This window comes from Ixodes scapularis, unplaced genomic scaffold, assembly GCF_016920785.2.
Source record: "Ixodes scapularis isolate PalLabHiFi unplaced genomic scaffold, ASM1692078v2 PGA_scaffold2__306_contigs__length_199485367, whole genome shotgun sequence".
NCBI lineage: Eukaryota > Metazoa > Arthropoda > Arachnida > Ixodida > Ixodidae > Ixodes > Ixodes scapularis.
The window spans coordinates 38,237,380-38,254,823 of NW_024609857.1; the positions used below are offsets into that span (position 1 = coordinate 38,237,380).

Sequence of the window (17,444 nt, forward strand, 5' to 3'; positions counted from 1 at the left end):
GGGTAATGGTCGCTCGTAGCGTTGTCCGATTCATTTCGAGTCTACGGTTAAGGAATGATTCGTAAAAGTGTAGGCGCCTTTTGACAGGTTAACGCCATTCTGCTCTCCCGTCGTAAACAGTCGCGAGGGATATCGGCGCACTCGGGCGCACCGAAACGCAAATGTATGAACCAGCTTGATCAAGTGAGCCCAATTTTGCAAGCTGGTATGGCACAACTTTGAAAGGAAAGACGTCAGGAAGAAACGAAGACAATATAAACAATGACTTTTAAATAGATGTTAAAAAAACATATCGAATAAATCAAAGCAATCGATCCCACTTTAAAACAAAAAAAAAAATCAAAAATCAGTTTTACGTGCTGCGAATTTGTGAATTCCGGACAAAAGCTTACCGGACAGAAGCTCACCGGACAAAAGCTCACCGGACAAAAGCTCACCCATTTTTTCTCAGACCCGGACAAAAAAGCTCACCAGGGGCTGTAAACTCGTCGAACACAAAGTTGGGGCCGAAGTTGGCGGGGCGCACCGATTGGTCTATCACAACGATGCGCGCTTTTTTCGCCGACGTCCAATCGGCGCGCTCCGCGAACTTTCGACTCCAACTTTGCGTTTGACGAGTTTAGGGCCCCGAGAGTGAATTTCATGTTGGTCTTATCAGGAGTGCGGACAACTAAGTTGCTTGCGTGCGACACTAAAATGCAACGATAAATTAAATCTGACAGGCGCATGGTTTGTTGATTAGAGTAGAAACAAGTTGACTTATCAATTGGTTGGAAGCGAATGCAGTTCCTTACTAGCTCCAGCAGTCTTGGGAGATCTGGGTGTACCTGGAGCCCCTCAGAAATATTTTTCAGATAATTCTGCAGGCGCAGAGTGGTTTTTCGCACCAGCTTCTCTGAAGGTTCACCTCTCCGGGCTTGTGTGAATGCCGTGACAATGCCGTGGCAACGAGCGCCTGATTTTGCTGTAGGCATTCACAGAGCCTCCAGACGCTAGGATAGGCGTGGCCGACAGGCTTCTGATATCCGGTATTATCATCCTTCGCAGGTGTTGTTGATCCCGTCTTTATCTTGAAGAGTGGCGTCGTACATATTCCGCCGTTTCAAAGGGAAACACAGGTCGTCGTCGGCGCACAGTCAGGCAAAGGGAAAAGTTCGCTCTAAGTGCCGCCGCAGAAGGAGCAGAAGCATAACGAAAGGGGCCGTTGACATACGTGCCATCAAAGTAGTACAGCTGGTCGCCGGTGTCACCGGTAGACTTTTCCCTGATGTAGGTTAGCCCTTCGGACACAAGCTGGGGTGGAAGGAACGCCAGCCTATCCAAAATCCCTCACAGCTTCTTAAATTAGTCATCTGTCTTGTACTTCTCTAAAAGGCCCGACTCCCGCTCCTTCAAAATATTTTTAAAAATTTGCAACTCAATGGTCTAAATATTACAGTTTTGCTTTAGTTTCCCTTTCATATCACCCTAAGATAATCCTTGATTGCAGATACATTTACGACGCTCAATAACGGAAAGAATTTAATTTGCTTAGCCATTCACTTCAAATATTACCCTGAACCCCACGAAAACCCATGCATTAGTAGTGAAGAGACATTGTGCCTAACCTTTATGTGCGCGTTTAGCGTGACATAAGCGCAGTAAAAATGCGAGGTCACCGAAGAGTGACTTCGTTTCTTCGGTCACTCTTCGGGCTGAAAAACTTCGGTCTACGAAGTTTCTTGGGTGCTTCGGCATACCTTGAGTCAAGCAAGCTTGATCTTATCAGCTCCACTCAGTTTCGGTTACCTAAATTTTGGTCCTTAATCGTTGCTTCTCTGCTTGTTAGGACTTATCTGTCTACTTCTTTGACGAAAATAATCCCTGGAGAAGGGGAACATGAGGGACAAAGGACAAACACAAATCTCCAAACACAGCTGGTGACTGGTACGCGACCGAAACAACCCGCCTGATGCGGCTATCGAACCCGGAACCTTTCCATTTCCAATGAAGCGCTCTACCAACCGAGCTAACCAGGGGTTAGACGTCAGTAGAGCTAACAGGCTTTATCAGCTGCCATCAGTCTAACACCAACAAGAGTGAAAGGCTTGCATTCTAAGGTTATGATTATAATGCAATTAAATTCAAAGGTGCAAGCCAGCTGGACAAGAATCACGAAAATAATCCCTCGAGAAGGGGAACAAAAGGAACAAAGGACAAACGCAAATCTCCAAACATAGCTAGGTGGCTGGTGCGCGGTCGAAAAAATCCACCTGGTCAGAGTATCGAACCAGGGACCTCTCCATTTCCAGTGGAGCGCTCTACCAACTGTTTGTTCTTTGCCCCTGCGCTCTACTACCAGTTGTAACCATGAAACAACTCGCCTGCATCGCCACATTGGTCCAGAGCTTGAACTCTTGCAAGAACACAACCTCTCCTTCCTCTTAAAACACAAATAGTATGGCCCAAACTGGAAACCAATACAGAGGCTTTTGTCGTGACCCGAAAGTCCCAAACCTTGACAAGATAAGCGGCAAGACCCCTTTTGTCAATGATCCGATATTTGAAAGATAACTATGGTGGCATTTTCCCGTGACCATTGACCCTGTGCGCTGATCAAACTTATTTGTGAAATACCCTCTTTATTTAACTTATTTGGGGGAGGGGGGAGGGGGGGGGGGGTAGGCAGATCAAAATTCGGAGTTTATCGGATAATTACGAAATGATCAAAATTTTACCGGCGCGTGTTTTTCGCAGTTTTTCGGATTTTTCCGAAAACATGGAACCCTACAATTTAAACGTGATTCATAGAATCATAGTTTTAGTTATAAATCTTGAGTGATACAAAGTTTTCTCTCATATTTTTACGAAAAAAAATTACTTCCCTGCACCCACTTAATAATTAATTTGCAGTGTCGTAGCCTATGGGAACATTATTTTTGCGAGCTATTAATGTATGTTCTACTTATTTGACTCACCCGGTTGAAGCCGCGAAGCCACAAGGCCTCTATTAAGCAAACCTCAGATAGCCTCAGGAAGATTCATTTACATTCATAGATGAACGATGGAGAGAGTGCTGACATGTGTGAAGAGGGTCTATCTGTCAGCTCTCCGTTTGTCTTTAAGTGAACGCGCAAACACTTATTTAACGATTTTTTTTAATGTGTTCACCACACACTCACACACACACACACACACACACAAAGTATGTTGGTACGAAGCTATTAACGTTCTGTTTGCTGGCGAATCTCGAAATATATAAAAAAAATAATATTCTAGGCATTTCTTTTTCTTCAACAAATGGTTTTCCACATTCTTGTTCATGGGAAGCAAGAGCAAAGGCAATCTATTAATTCATTAAAAAAATACATTTAAAAGTTTTAGCTAAAAAGTGTCTGTTATTTCGCTTACAATAATATACCTATTCAAAAGTCAAAAGTATTAATATGCATTTTTTTACGTCTATTCAAACCTGAATAGACACATCGAATATTCCCAAACTCTGGGAATTACGCCGGATGAGTCACTTGACTAGCTTGTGTTTTTCTAGGCTTAAATTCTATGCTAAAGAAAGGCCTACTCTCATAATACTGCTGCGGGACCGGAGCCAAAAATAAACGTGGCGCCTAAAAAAAAAAAAAAAACATGGAAAGAGAACACAAGTCGACAGGGCAAGTTGTGGAAGTAACTCCAGTCAAGAGATGGCGCCACAGTCCTGAGGCAGACTTCGCACACAGCGACTTCTCTTTGCGTCCTGACGTTGCAACTTGCAAAAGCTCCAACTCCGGTCTCTCGTTCACTTATTTTGTAAAAAGAACAAAAAAAAAAAAAAAAACATATATAAGTCCATATATAATTTTTTACGGAATAAGTAAGCGAGATTTATTTTATTTAGGTCATTATTTTGACTTAAATCACGGAGCCTAGTAAAAAAAATATTATTTATCACGATACGTAAGCATGGTAGATTGATTGATAAATTGATCAATATATATTTATTGCTTGCTGTAAACCCGCCATACTAGAACAAAAGCAGCTTATTTTGTTATTAAATACGCTTTATTCTCCTTTTCTTTCCCGTTCTGGTTTCCTTGCGATAGGGCATCGCTTTTATTGTTTTGGTTTCTTTCTTTCGCGTTTTGATTTGCTTGCGGTGGAACATTGCGTAGCTGACAAACAAAGTGCAACGTAGAAAAAAGCTCAACGCCTTGATTTACTCATAAGAGTTGTTTCCGTTCCATCTGATACAAATATTTTGCTCGGTAAATATTTTATTTAAATATTAAATAGGTCCACATAAAACATTAAAAGAATCTAATGAGAGACACACAGTAAGTAAAAAGTATTTGATGGATTATTTCTTCGGAAAAAGTTCGACTTAAATCATGGCAGTAAAACTGGTGTGATTTGAATCACAACTTGAATCACGATTGAACTCACAATTTAAATCATCTTGATTTTTATTCTCCACACTGACACATAGTAACCGCTGTAACGGCGCCCCCACAAGAGAGCTTTTGCAAGTCACCTGCCTATCCTTAGAATGCCGGAACCACTGCACAATGGCGGCAGAACCGACACTGCGGAACGTACTACTAATTGCATAAGATGGTAATTAAGTGGAATTAGTAGCATTTTTGCGCTTCGTTTTTCCACGCGTCAGAGCCTAGCCATTGCTAGGAACCGAAGAGCCAATCGAACATCCCGAAAGCGCAACGTCATGCGTTCGCCACTTTCTACGTGTTCGTGCTGTTGTCTTCTAGTCCAACCAAACGCAGAAAGGGCGCCGTGACATTGCGGTTTTAGCTTGAGCGTTAGTGTTTGCTTCTCTTCTAGCTTCTGATTGTACTCTGTCTTAAAGCGAAGCGAAGTGGAGGTTTCCACCTTTGCCATTGTCTTTTGTGTCCGCCATTGTGGAGGGATTCCGCAGCTCCCAACTGAAGGCAGAGTTATGAAAAAAAAGTCTGTTAACGTTTTTTGTTTTTGTTTTTTGAAAGAAAAGTACGGGAAACAGTGGCTAGACTTTTTATAGATGAGTATCACTGTCAATCCTGACTCACAACCTCGAAGCCTTTATAGCTCGCGGAAACAAATCGTAGCAAACCAGAACGATGTCGAATCCCGTGAACATCACCGCCACAAGAGTCACGGGGAAGTACGCGTCCCTGATTGGCTGCGACCTCCTCAAACATTTCTGAGTTTCAGCAGTCGAGTAGCTGGTTTCATTACAAATCTATTCCAAGAACTCCTGTCGCAGCAATACACAACTCGTTAACGTCCCTGGGATGACCGGTAACTCCGTGTTTGAACTTTAGTGAAAGTATCGCGTCCCTGATTGGCTGCGACCTCCTCGAATTGGCTACCATCTTGCTACCTGGAGAAACAAAATCGTAAACTAAGCTTCTTCTTTTTTCTTTTTTTTTGAAGCACATGGATTTATGTTGTCAGGAGATTTCCCATGTTTTATACTTAATTGTAACACTAACGAACTATACAAAAATTTCCCAGGCACCTATCAGTGTTTTGGTTGTTCACCAACACGCTCGTTATCAATTATTACAGTACTTTCCCAGTGAACGCACGTACACGAAAATGTGACCTAAGCTAATGGCCCATTAAGTGATGGAGCACACGAATACTTATATGACGTCATCCGAGTCACTGAGCGCAGTGTTCAGTTATTATTTCAGTTCGACGGCTCAAATCGCAATCCTAAAGGCCGGATACACATCAGCGTCGGTTGCGTTTGCATGCAGTCCAAACGACCGTAACGACGAAGTCACCGGGAAAAGTGTTCACCATATACAGCATGGCAAGCGATGCAAGGGATAGCTTCGCGAAGTAATCCATGAGTCACGGTTGTTGCAGTGTTTTGGTCGTCATTTCAACCGGTTGCATTTGGATGCAACCGGTTCAAATCTGTGAACCAGCCTTCCGATAATCACGTGTTTTAATCATCGACGTTCGAGGGGTATCCTCCGAAGATCGCGGCCATTGGCTACCAGCTTGCTACCTGGAAAAGCAATGTCGCCGATTCAACTTTTTGTTGTTGTTTTTAGCACATGGATACGTGTTGTCAGGAGCTGTCCCATATCTTATACTTAATTGTAACACAAAAAAAAAAAAAAAAAAAAAAAAAACCATTTCCCAAACGCTTACGAGTGTTTCGGTTTGAACACGCATTACATTCAAACTTCATTCCGGGGAATTAGAGTTTCCGATAATTTCATTCATTTCAACTTTTAGGAATTAGAGCACTAGGCCCATTCCCACTCCTGGAATGTCTGAACTGTTCCATTTCATTCCGCTAATTCGTAAAGATAAAAAATGGCTCTTGAGAGCTACGTTTAAATACGAGGGGGACCCAAAAGTAACTGGAATGAATTTCTGGAGGGCGAGGCGTTCGGTAGTTCTAGCTTCCGCCGCTGGCAGCGCATAGCGGCACCCGTTTCACTCCCTTTCGAGTCAGTTTGCCGACCGGCGTCGTCTGCTGAAGATATATAGCGGCATGTTGTGCTTTTTTTTTTTTTTTTCTTTTCAATCGCTTCAAAATAATTTATAAATTTTTTTTTAAATGTCGAATTTGAGGGGTTTTCCACATTTAAAAAAAAATATTTTTCTTTCAGGACTTGTTTCATGCGGGTGAATAGTTGCTGTTGTTGAAAACAGGGGGGTGAATAGAAAGAAGTCACACGGGGTGAGGTCCGGTAAACCGCGGTGGAGAAGCGATGGCATGCCATTTTTGTTAAAAGACTGTTGCACTGGCATTGTCGTGTAGGAACCACGAATCCACCCTTTCCCTCAAATCGGGGCGTTTCTGCCTCACTGAGCTGCGCAAGCGTTGCGAAACTTCCAGGTAAAGCACCTGATTAACAGTTTCACCAGGAGGAACAAACTACCAGTGAACAATTCCCGAATTTTATTTTTTTCATCGGTTAGGGATCGAGGATGAGGGTCACCCTGGGCGAGGTTGGTCGTCGATAAATAGTTCACCGGCCTTGAACCGATAAAAACCACTCGTAGACGTGCGATTTCTTAATAGAACCTTCTTGTAAGCTGTCTGAAGCATTACAAAGAGGTTCGCCGCCGTTTTGCCTAAAAGAAAACAGAATATCACGACTGTACGCTCTTCCATCAAATCAAAATTGAAAAAAAAAAAAGAAACGAGGAATGATTTTGAAGAGCTTGCGGAACAATTTGACGACATGCCGCTAGAACTTTACCAGACAACGCCGGTTGAAAACCTGACTCGGAAGGGGTGTCGGTAAGTGCTGCTAGCGGCGGAAGCTGATACTCAAAAAAATCATTCCGGTTACTTTTGGGTCCCCCTTCGTACTAGCAAGGAAAGCATAAAGCTTGCGTTACAGATACAAAAACCACTGAAAAAACAAACAAACATGCAAAACTATCCCAAAGCATTGATTCTAATAAGCCAAGAAATGGTCACAGAAAGCGCGTGGTGGCACCTGGTGGCACTGCATACATCGATTACTCGATCAAGCGTAAAAGGTAGGGCTGGCCACTTGATCGATTAACCTACCGATTAATCAATTAATGTATTAATCACGATAAATTTTTTTAACCGGTTAATCGGTTAAAATTTGACAAACAAAAATAAATAGAAATATAACTTTTTCACCACAAAGATGTGGATGAGAACACTTGTATGAGAGCAGACTCACTGTAGGGGCGAGATCTGTAACTCCAAACAAGTGGAAAGGGTTATACGTGTCCTGCAGCCACTTCAACGCCGTGCGAATGTCCGTTTTGCGCAGCAAATACTATCGTGAACAATCAAGAGTTCTATGTTTCCGGAGAATAATGACAAACCCTTTTGTCTCTGCCGCTGAAGTAATACAATAATTGGTGAGTGTGGGTGTTGCTTGACTGTTCTCAACTACGTACAGTTCAAGCTTGATTTAAAATCCGAAATTGTTCATTGCGCCGTTTATCACCATGCTCAGCAAAAACAAACAAACAATATTTTTTCTTAAACCAATATTTATGGGAATAAAAAAGACCGATCAATCGATTAATTAATCGATTAAAGGATGGCGGTTATAGGGTTAAATTTTAATTGGCGCCCTGCCTTAGTAAAAGGTCCAGCCTGATCACCAGTTCTGTAATAACGCGCGGTCACAACAGCTTCTGTTGCGTTTCGCGGCGCTAAGTATGACATCTTGCTTAACACCCTGTTCGTCTTCAACCTTTCAGTTTTGGTTGCTTCACTGGAGACACCACTTTCATTTTCAAACGGGCATGTGTAATTAAAACAATGGTCACTGTGTCCATGTGCTAGCTTTGTGCAAGCAAGAGCGTACACTTTACACTTTTTGGCCCGTGACTCCTATGTTGCCGTACAAAACTGTCTTTTTTTTTTTTTAACCCCTATTAGCGACGTGACTTGTCTCGCCGATATTGGCGTTACAAAAGTCAAGCTGACATTGGCGTGACTTCTGCGACGCCTGTTACGCGATAACTGAAGATCTACACAGCTCGCATAAGAACCGAGTCCATTTCATTCCCATTCTATTCCATGGGGTCGCAAAAGCGCGGAGTTCGGAATGGTTTCAGAATCATTTCAACTTCGGAACACTGGCGCTTAAAGGACCTTGGCAACGATATTCAATTGGAATGTTTTTCACTCTACACGAGATTACTGGCACACCTGGGACTTAAGGATACCCACACGCAACGCCACTGGCCAAGAAACTCCTTTGTTGCGGTGTAATTTCAAGGACAAAAGAGATCATTTTCATTTAATCTCTCCTTTGTAAAATTTGATGACGTAACGTGGGGATCGCAGTACACCCAAGTGACGATATTTGAATGCGGTTCATAGATTGGACCCGAGCATTGCGTGGGCACTCGACTTGGGCTCGTGATAATTGCTAGCTCGAGAAGCATTCGGGTAGTGACCCGTGTCCAATCGCTGCAACGACGACAACAGCCGAGCCATAACAATGTCTGGAACTCAGCGCTTGTCCTGCGCTTTGCCGACCCCAGCGCGTGGCTATGATCAACACCGGCGGCATATAATCGGCTCCAGATCACGTGGCCTCTTGTTCTGGCTGCGAGTTGAGGGGGTGAACGCTGCTCGTTTTTCTTAAATTTTTTTCTGGGACTTCTATTGCGTGGAGTGAAAAACGAACGCGTGTTTCATAGGTCATTAACGTTAGGGATCCGTTTTAAGCGGTATTTGCGCAAAGTACAAAAAATTGTTGCATCGCTCCTTTAATGTCTTGTAGAGTGCGAGAGACGGGGTGGAAAACCTTCCTCGGAAATCCAGGTGTCCTATGCAACAATGAGAGTTGTTTACGCGGTGATGTAAACAGCGACGTCATCACTCGAACACATGTTTAGGCACTGCGCACACTTCATCTGAGGGCGAAAGGTCTTTTCTGCTTCCGCAGATGTCGAGGCCTCTACGCAGGTTGCAGCTCTAATAAAGGTCTGCGCGTTCACTTTCCCGCAGAACCGCAGAACTGTGCGCTGATCAATGCGATTCAATGGGCGTATTTAGAAAATGACGAAGCTCGAGAGAAGGTTTAACCCCCAAGAGCCAAAGGCGATCTGCCGTTAAAAGACAATGAGCGAGTGAAATGTCATGCTCATTGCCCCTGCGCAGAAATAATTATCAAGTTTCAGTCGTTTAAGAATTTTGCGCGCCGTCATCCTCTCTATAGTATGCTCGCTCGAATCGAGTGATTGGCTTGCCACATGCCCTGAGTGAAGGTAGGAGCGCCTGCAATTTTGTTTAAAGTGATCGGCTTTCTAAGTGATCCCCGGGAAAATCGATGCAAAGGCAGTTTCAGAATAAAATACCGAACTTAAATTTTGTTGTAGTCATCGGGAAACTCAAATAAATAAATGTATAACATTTACATATTAGCTTGAATATTCGGTGATTCGAGGCACCCATAGTCGGATACCTCATCTGGGGCCCTAATCTGGACACTTGGCGAGAAAGTCCGCGAGAAATTTGGCGGCCGTGATTGGCCAATGCCGTATTTGACCTTGGCGCCGGCCAATCAGAGCAGCCGGATTTTTCGCCGACTTTCTCGCCAACTATCCGAATTAGGGCCCCTGGTGTGGTTGATTAATGTAAACCTCAACAATTAGTGCTTTCGTACTTTTATTTCCGTAAGAGATTCCTTCAAGGTTAACGGATTTATTGGCGTAACTTGAACCGGAATAATAATTAAAAAAAAATTATGACTTGAAGAAGATGACACAGAGCCCATCAGCGTTACTCCGCTAACTTGAAGTCTACGCCAAAATTCGAGGCTTTCCGCGTAAAACAGCATCTACAGCGCACCAAGTGCTGCAGAGGGATCCCACAGGGTTAATGTTAAAGAACTTCGTTGAGCAAGGTTGTTTTATTGCGCACCAAAAATAATAGACGGTTATTGTTAAAGGACAACGTTCGGTAAAGCTCTTTTATTGTGTACCAAAAAGAATGCAGGGTTAATGTTTATGAAGAGCGTTCGGTAACGTTGTTTTATTGCGTATCAAAACGATTGCAGGGTTAATGTTAAAAGACAACGTTCGGTAAGGCTATTTTATCGCGCATCAAAAAGGTTGCAGGGTTAATGTTACAGGGTAGCTTTCGGTTAGTCGATCCTATAAGTACCTGGACGTTACACAGGTGTTTCCATCTTTGCCCCTGCCTGTTAAGATCTGGATGAGCAATGTTCCCGTGTGCCGTCATGTATAACTACGGTTTGGTGCACGTTAAAAAAAACAAAAAAAAAACAGGCTAGCGGTTGTAATTTACTGGCTACATTTCTCTTCTACAGCTGAGACACCAGACGCGCATTGAGTCTGACTAACGTCCGGCTTTCCCAACATAAAAGAAACACAATTATCAACAACATTCCTTAATGTGTATAGTCGCCCCCATTTTTTTTTTTTTTTTTTTTTGCGCTGTGAAATTTAAAGGTTATTGCTTTATTTTGACAACAGGCGAGACTTACATTTGTCTGCTGTTGGGCTTTATTCAGACAATGGGCGAGATGTAGAGCAGAACCGCACAACTCATAAGAAATCCCCCAAGTTCTGCAGTTGTTATAGCCTTCACTCCACGTGTTCCGAGCTGAGAGGGGTTAACACGCTCTTGGTGACGTTTCTTCGTGTTATACTCTGTTTACCTTTCAATAGGTGATACAACATTTATTGTATTTTCAAGATATATATATATATATATATTTACCACTCGGGTATAATCCTGGACGTTCATAATCTACAAAACACGCGTAAGTTTTCTCTCCCTGCGATGGCAGTCGCAGAAAACGGCAGGGAAAAACGAGCAGCGTTCACCCCCTCAACTTGCAGCCAGAACAAGCGGCCTCGTGACGTGGTGCCACCAACGTTCATCAGCGTTACGAATTTCTCCAACACCATCTTTCTCCTTCGCTCTCTCTCTCTCTCATCAGAATCACGCACTGGGGTTGACAAAGTACAGGGCATGTTCCGAGTTCCAGACATCGTCAGTGTTCAGCTACTATTTCAATCAATGCAGCGATTGGACACGAACCACTAGCCGAATTCTTGTCGAAAAATTGATTGTCACGACCCCAAATTGAGTGATCCTCCGGCGCTCGTTTCCAGTCTACGACCCAAATTAAGATATCGCTACCATGAGGTAATCCTGATGACTACTTCAACACTCCGACCCCTCTGATACGTCATCAAGTTTTACGCAGGAGAGACTAAAAGAAAAAAAAAAAAATCCGCTTTTATTCTTGAAATTACACTGCTACAAAGCGACTTCTTTGTCAGTGGTGTAGCGTCCGAATATACTTAGGTCACACTAAGGTTATAGCTGAGGCCAGTAAGCTTGTGTAAAGCGAAAAACATATTCCAAATCAGTATCGTCAAATGTTTTGTTCGGGAATACAATTGATTATAATTTTCATTGCCTCGAAAGGTATCGTCCGTGCAATATCTGAATGTTTGTATGCTCCTCTCCTCTGCATGAGTAATTGCAATTTAAACTGCTGCAATCGCAACCCAGTGTAAACGGTGCTTTCGTTGGCAACATTGAAGCTTTGACGTCACATAACATAAAGGGAGCATCTTCGTCACGTCGTTAGCCGACGAGCAAATGCCGCAGTGTGCTTCATTATTATTCTTGTGCGTGGGGGTTCTCGTCAAGATCGAGATCACGCTTAAGCAGCAATCATTTCACAGGAAAGAGCTACGAGCTGAGCTCTCAGCGTACGGGAGGTGTGATGCTGTGCCAACGGTATTCCACTACGTCCACCCACACCTCTCTCAAATCGGATCAATCGGCTTGATAATGCAGCGAAAACGAAACCAACAGCCAAGCCATATTGAAATGATGTCAAAGTTATATTTAGCACGCATTTCATTAAAGTGTGTAAATGGAGCGTGGCTACGATTCACCAAGCTCGTCCGAGTCAAGTGACGATCTAGAAATGGTACATGCATTTTGAACGATTCGCCGTTTGCCTTCGACCTTCGGGCATCGCCTCCGAGGAAACGACCCTCAGCCGCATCACCGATCCAATGGATCCGCCGATATCTGGACACAGATGCCGCTTCGTGGAACCAGATGCCGCTTCAGAGGCAAAATCTGCGTCCTTCTCTTTACAAGCGCTCCTTGTCCGATCCGTGGCCGTCGCAGTTTTGTATGAGCGAAACGGAATACGTTTGCTCGAAGCTCAAGGCTGTTTTCGAGTAAAACCCTGCTGAAAGGCACAACCTTTTTGCACGCACTTGGGAACTGCATTACAAGAAATGTATTTCATTAGGGTACAGCCTAGGAGACTTTATAATTCAAAACGAAATACAAGAAATCCATCTACCAACGTTTGTTATCCCGACCATTCGACAATCCTTTGCGTTATATGACGTCACGCAGCAGCTACGGATGTCAGCCATTGACACTGGCGAAGTTAGTTTAGTACACACGCTCATGGAAGGTTTAATTAATATTAAGACATCATATGTCAACAAAAAAATTACGCTTGTCTATACAAAGGCTACCTCGACGTAACGAGCGCAATAGCTTAAGTACTTCCGGTTTCGACCGAACAATTCCTTTAAGTTGACAGGGCAGCGAAAGCGACAACACAAGGTAGCCTGCAATGTTTGCCTCAAAACGTTCCTTTTCGCGTACCATAAAAACTGTAACTTCGTGTTTTTATATAACCGTCGATGTCCTGCATGCTTATGCGCAGGGGTGGGGATTGAACCCAGGATCCCTGGGTTCTGTGGAGCGAAAGCTCGCGCTGCAGAACCCAGGGATCCTGGGTTTAATCCCCACCCCTGCCCGTTTCGATCTCGATGAGCACCGCACCGGCGTGCGGTCGTGTATCACTACTGCGTGACGCACGTTAAAGACCCCAGGCTAGCGGTTGCACCGCATTGGCTAAATTGCTCATCTACAGTGAGTGACTCGTCGCAACTTTGAAATGGCTGACCAACCACACGCTGTATAAATATCCGCACAACCCCAATTAATATTATGGGAGAACAGGACGTAATGACGGCTGTGTACAGGACGTGACCCGCCCCCTCACCTCCCCGACACTTTTAGTCGCCATAGCTGTTGACAGGTTCCAATTCACTACACTTCGTTTCAGCTGAAGTCTAGACGCAGCAGACGTTACGAGCTGATGGGACCAATCAGGTAGCGTCAAAAGCGCAAGTCACTGAACCTCTCCTGTTTATGATTGGTTCAATGACGATGGAACGCGCAAATAAACACGACGAACACCATGATGATGCACTTTTAACGCTGTCTGATTGGTTCCATCAGCTCGTATAGTCTGGACTTAAAGTGAAACGAAGTATAGAACGAGCTCGTTGCCTTACCAGGCAGAAATCTTGCGTGTAAGGCGCAGCATTTGCAGAATTGTTAACTTCTCGGACAGTGGACAAGTAATTTTTCTTTCCAACGGAACCGTCACAGTCGTCTCCGTTCCCGTGGAAACACTGAACCGCTCCCCCTGCAATGATTAATGACTTGGCGTTCAGATTGCAGGAGGGTAGCAGATATATTTGGCGAATTAGGCCTTGCTCGACTGTAGCCGGTGTAGAGCAAGCGCCGCGGGGCTTGCTGCTAAAGAGAGCATTTGGCAAAGCGCCGACCCGTATCCGCTCTTCCCGGTGACCGTATAACCGAAGGCACCCGCGGGGCCTCAAACGAGCCGCGCAGTGCTAACGCCAAGCCGGAGCACTCCTTTTTTTATTTCTTTAAGCAACCTCCGCACCCCTCAGCCCCTTACGAAAAAAAAAGAAAAACGATTGTCACGTTGATACGCATGTGCGTGTGCGGGTAAGTTTGGTAGTACATGTGGCTTCCCAGCTCTCCTAACCATGCGCATGCGTGGGCCGCAGGCAGACTTGTACGTAGTTCAACTGCTCTACTCAAATTACTGTAGTTTAACTACTTTTCTGAGTAGTTTAGTAGCTTTCAGTTACATTTTTATTTTGGTAATTAGTAGTTTACTTTAATTACTTTTTTGAGTAACTTCTACTCAAGTTACAAATTACTTTCGAATTTTAGTGGCTGTTTTGCCTATCAACTAACATTCCTTCACAAAGGAGGTGAGATGTTGGAAGATCAGCTGATATTTGCGAAGAGGGGGAAGCATGTGGCGTAGGAAAAGGAGGGGGGAGGAAATGGTTTGGAGAGTCCGAACCCCCCGACTGCAACAACGCTGCTACGAGGCGCGGGGAGCGAACAGACATGACGCAAGAGAGGCCGGGTAACTGCGGAATTTGCGCCGAAGTCTGGCGTTTCTTCGTGTACCGAAGCTCAAGAAGACTTGACCTTTTTGAAGAAAGAGTTGGTCCCCGCTTCTCCCCAACGTAGGAACTCTCGCCCACTACAGAAGGTGCACACACTGTATCCTCACTCAAAGGAAGCAACAAAATGCAGCATCTGCTCTGAAACTCATCTTGTGTTCCCGTAGTTTGTGCTGTACTCGAAGAATCGCGTGCTAAAGGGCAACACAAAGATTACCTTTTTGCGTTGCCTTACCTACCAAAACTCACAATATGGAGACCTTCAAAGATTCATTGATCGTTCGAGAAGCCTGTAGTAATTCCCCCAGCGTTTTTATATAAAAAATAATAAACAAGCAGTGTTGGGAAGTACTCTATGTACATGGTACTTAAAGTACTAGTGTTTAGAAAAATTGTACTATACTTGAAGTAAATTCTCTGAACATATACTTGTATTTTCCCAGGAAAGTAAAACTCCCGGCTTCAATGTACATTCCCCGAATTCGAAAACAAAAAATGGCGGTATCGTCGAGTGAAAACGCGCTCTTTTGAGACGTCATCTGGCCATTTCTCTGAGTGAACTAATGGCGATTGTAAGACTGATGGAAATAAGTGCCCTTAAGTTGATTGTGTAAAATAGCTCGTCAGCGAGAGTAAAACTATTCTGCGGCGACTTGACCTTATAGAATATTTGCTGCAATTTCCGTCAAAAATTGATGCACCTCCGTTTACCCCTGGATCAATGCATACCAGTTAACAAAACACTGTATAGGGAATGAAAGGGCATCATGAAAGATTGTGTTAAAAGTGCTTGTGTTTTACCTTGAAATGTATTTATATACGTTACTTCAATTACATTGCACCCGGTGTGCTTACTACTTTATTTGAAGTAAATAACCTTTCATGTACTTCAAGCACCCTTTACATATGTATTTTACGCAACGCTGTAAACAAGTAAAAACACTGTCTAAAAAATCAAGCTCAGGCAGTGCTAAACCTCAAAGTACAAAGGACACATTCGCAGTACATCATTGACCAAACAAACAAGAAAGTACAATACAATTAGGCGCGCAGAAGGAGAATCAGCTATCAAAGAATTTCTGTGAAAAAAACAAGCCGATTCATATTTCGCTTGCATAATTTTGTTAAAAGACCAAAACCTCTGCACTTTCTTTTTACCATAAAAAAACATATAAAAGTAACTTCAAAAGTAACTTGGAAAGTAATTCACTACTTTTTACGGTAATTAGTAATTTTCTCAATAACTTTTTATTTGAGTAATTTCTACTCTACTCAAATTACTTTTGACGTCAATACTCAGTAGCTTAACTTAATTACTTTTTTTTAGTAACTTGTACATGTCTGGCCGCAGGAGATAGAAAGGGACATCTATAGTTCTCCTTATCGCACACATGCGCGGGCCGAGGCGCTCAATGGCGCACTGGATGTGCGGCAGTCTCCATAATGCCTCGCGAGTGGAAGAAGCGAACTGTAAAGGAGATAGCTGAGCAGAAGCGGCGACGTGCTGAGTTACGACCGTGCTCGACGAGCTACAGATTCGACGTAGTCTGCGGTTGAGCTTTAAACTCGGCCTGCCCGAAGATTCGAATTGGACGGGCGGGAGGGCCCAGAGTTCAAATCCTGGCTCTGCCGATTATTTTTACTTTCGGCTATCTCGTAAAAACGCTTCATTCGTTCTAGTACGGTGCCCTCATTTGCATGTTTTCGATTATTTCCTCTTTGGAGACCCCGTACGATGATGAAAAGTTCCCGTGATATATATATATGAGGGAGGGGGGGGGGGGGGTGGCTAAATTTACACTTGAAAAATAATGTTTTTGTTTTTTTATTTTGAATTTGACCAATGCGCGCACATTTTAAGCCTGTAGAGCGGTGATTGAACGAAAAACACAAGACAGATTTGCAACGAACGCAGCGATGTTCCTTCTCATCAGGCTCCCAAATGTGAATGCGACTATACTATGTGTACCGTTTCAGGCTGCCTACGTTATTGCTTTTAAACTTTAAATAAAATTGGCCTCGCCCTTCTAACATGGCCGCCTTGAAACCGCAGTGCAGCGGATGTTATGGTTGCACTGCGCTTTTTGCTTCAAGGACTGGCGCGGGGCCCAGTGTGGGAGCCATGTGGCCCCCATCCCTTCGTCCGGATGTAGCCAGCTTCTGAGCCCGCACTCTAGGTATGTGTTGCAAGCGAACGCGTTTTTATATCTCGTACCAGCCGATGTTTACAAACATCTTCCCGTGTTGTGGGCATACCGCAGTTTCTGGCTTCATTCCACAGACCCCGATTCGGTCGGGTGCTCGGCTAGAATCTCTGGCTTCAGGGTCGGCCAGTTCGCCAATCTGATGCAATCGGGAGGTTCCAGTCTCACCTCTCGACACGGCCATGTTGTTGTGTCGCGGGCAACGACATTATTTCCACGGATGTCCTCAGGCCGCCCGACACAAAGCAACGTGTTATTCTCTTCGTAGCTATAAACGTCACGGAAGATCAGCCAACACAGAAAGTAAGAGGGCCAAACTGGAATACAGATCAGACTGTTTATGTCTAAACATATCGTGGTTTGGTAACAGCAGGGAGCTCATATATAAGAGCTGGATCAGCTCGCCATGGGAGAGCTAGCGTTTGAAACTTTATGGCGGGCGCATCCTGGGCAGATTTGTCGTTGGCGGATGCGCTGCGTTGT

The 17,444-nt window shown here is 44.0% G+C and overlaps 1 protein-coding gene across 1 annotated transcript in view; it reads left to right on the forward strand.

Annotated features, from left to right (window-relative positions):
• Window positions 1-17,444, forward strand: part of LOC8038634 (filamin-A) — a 92,507-nt gene that overhangs the window by 15,003 nt on the left and 60,060 nt on the right. The window lies entirely within an intron of this gene.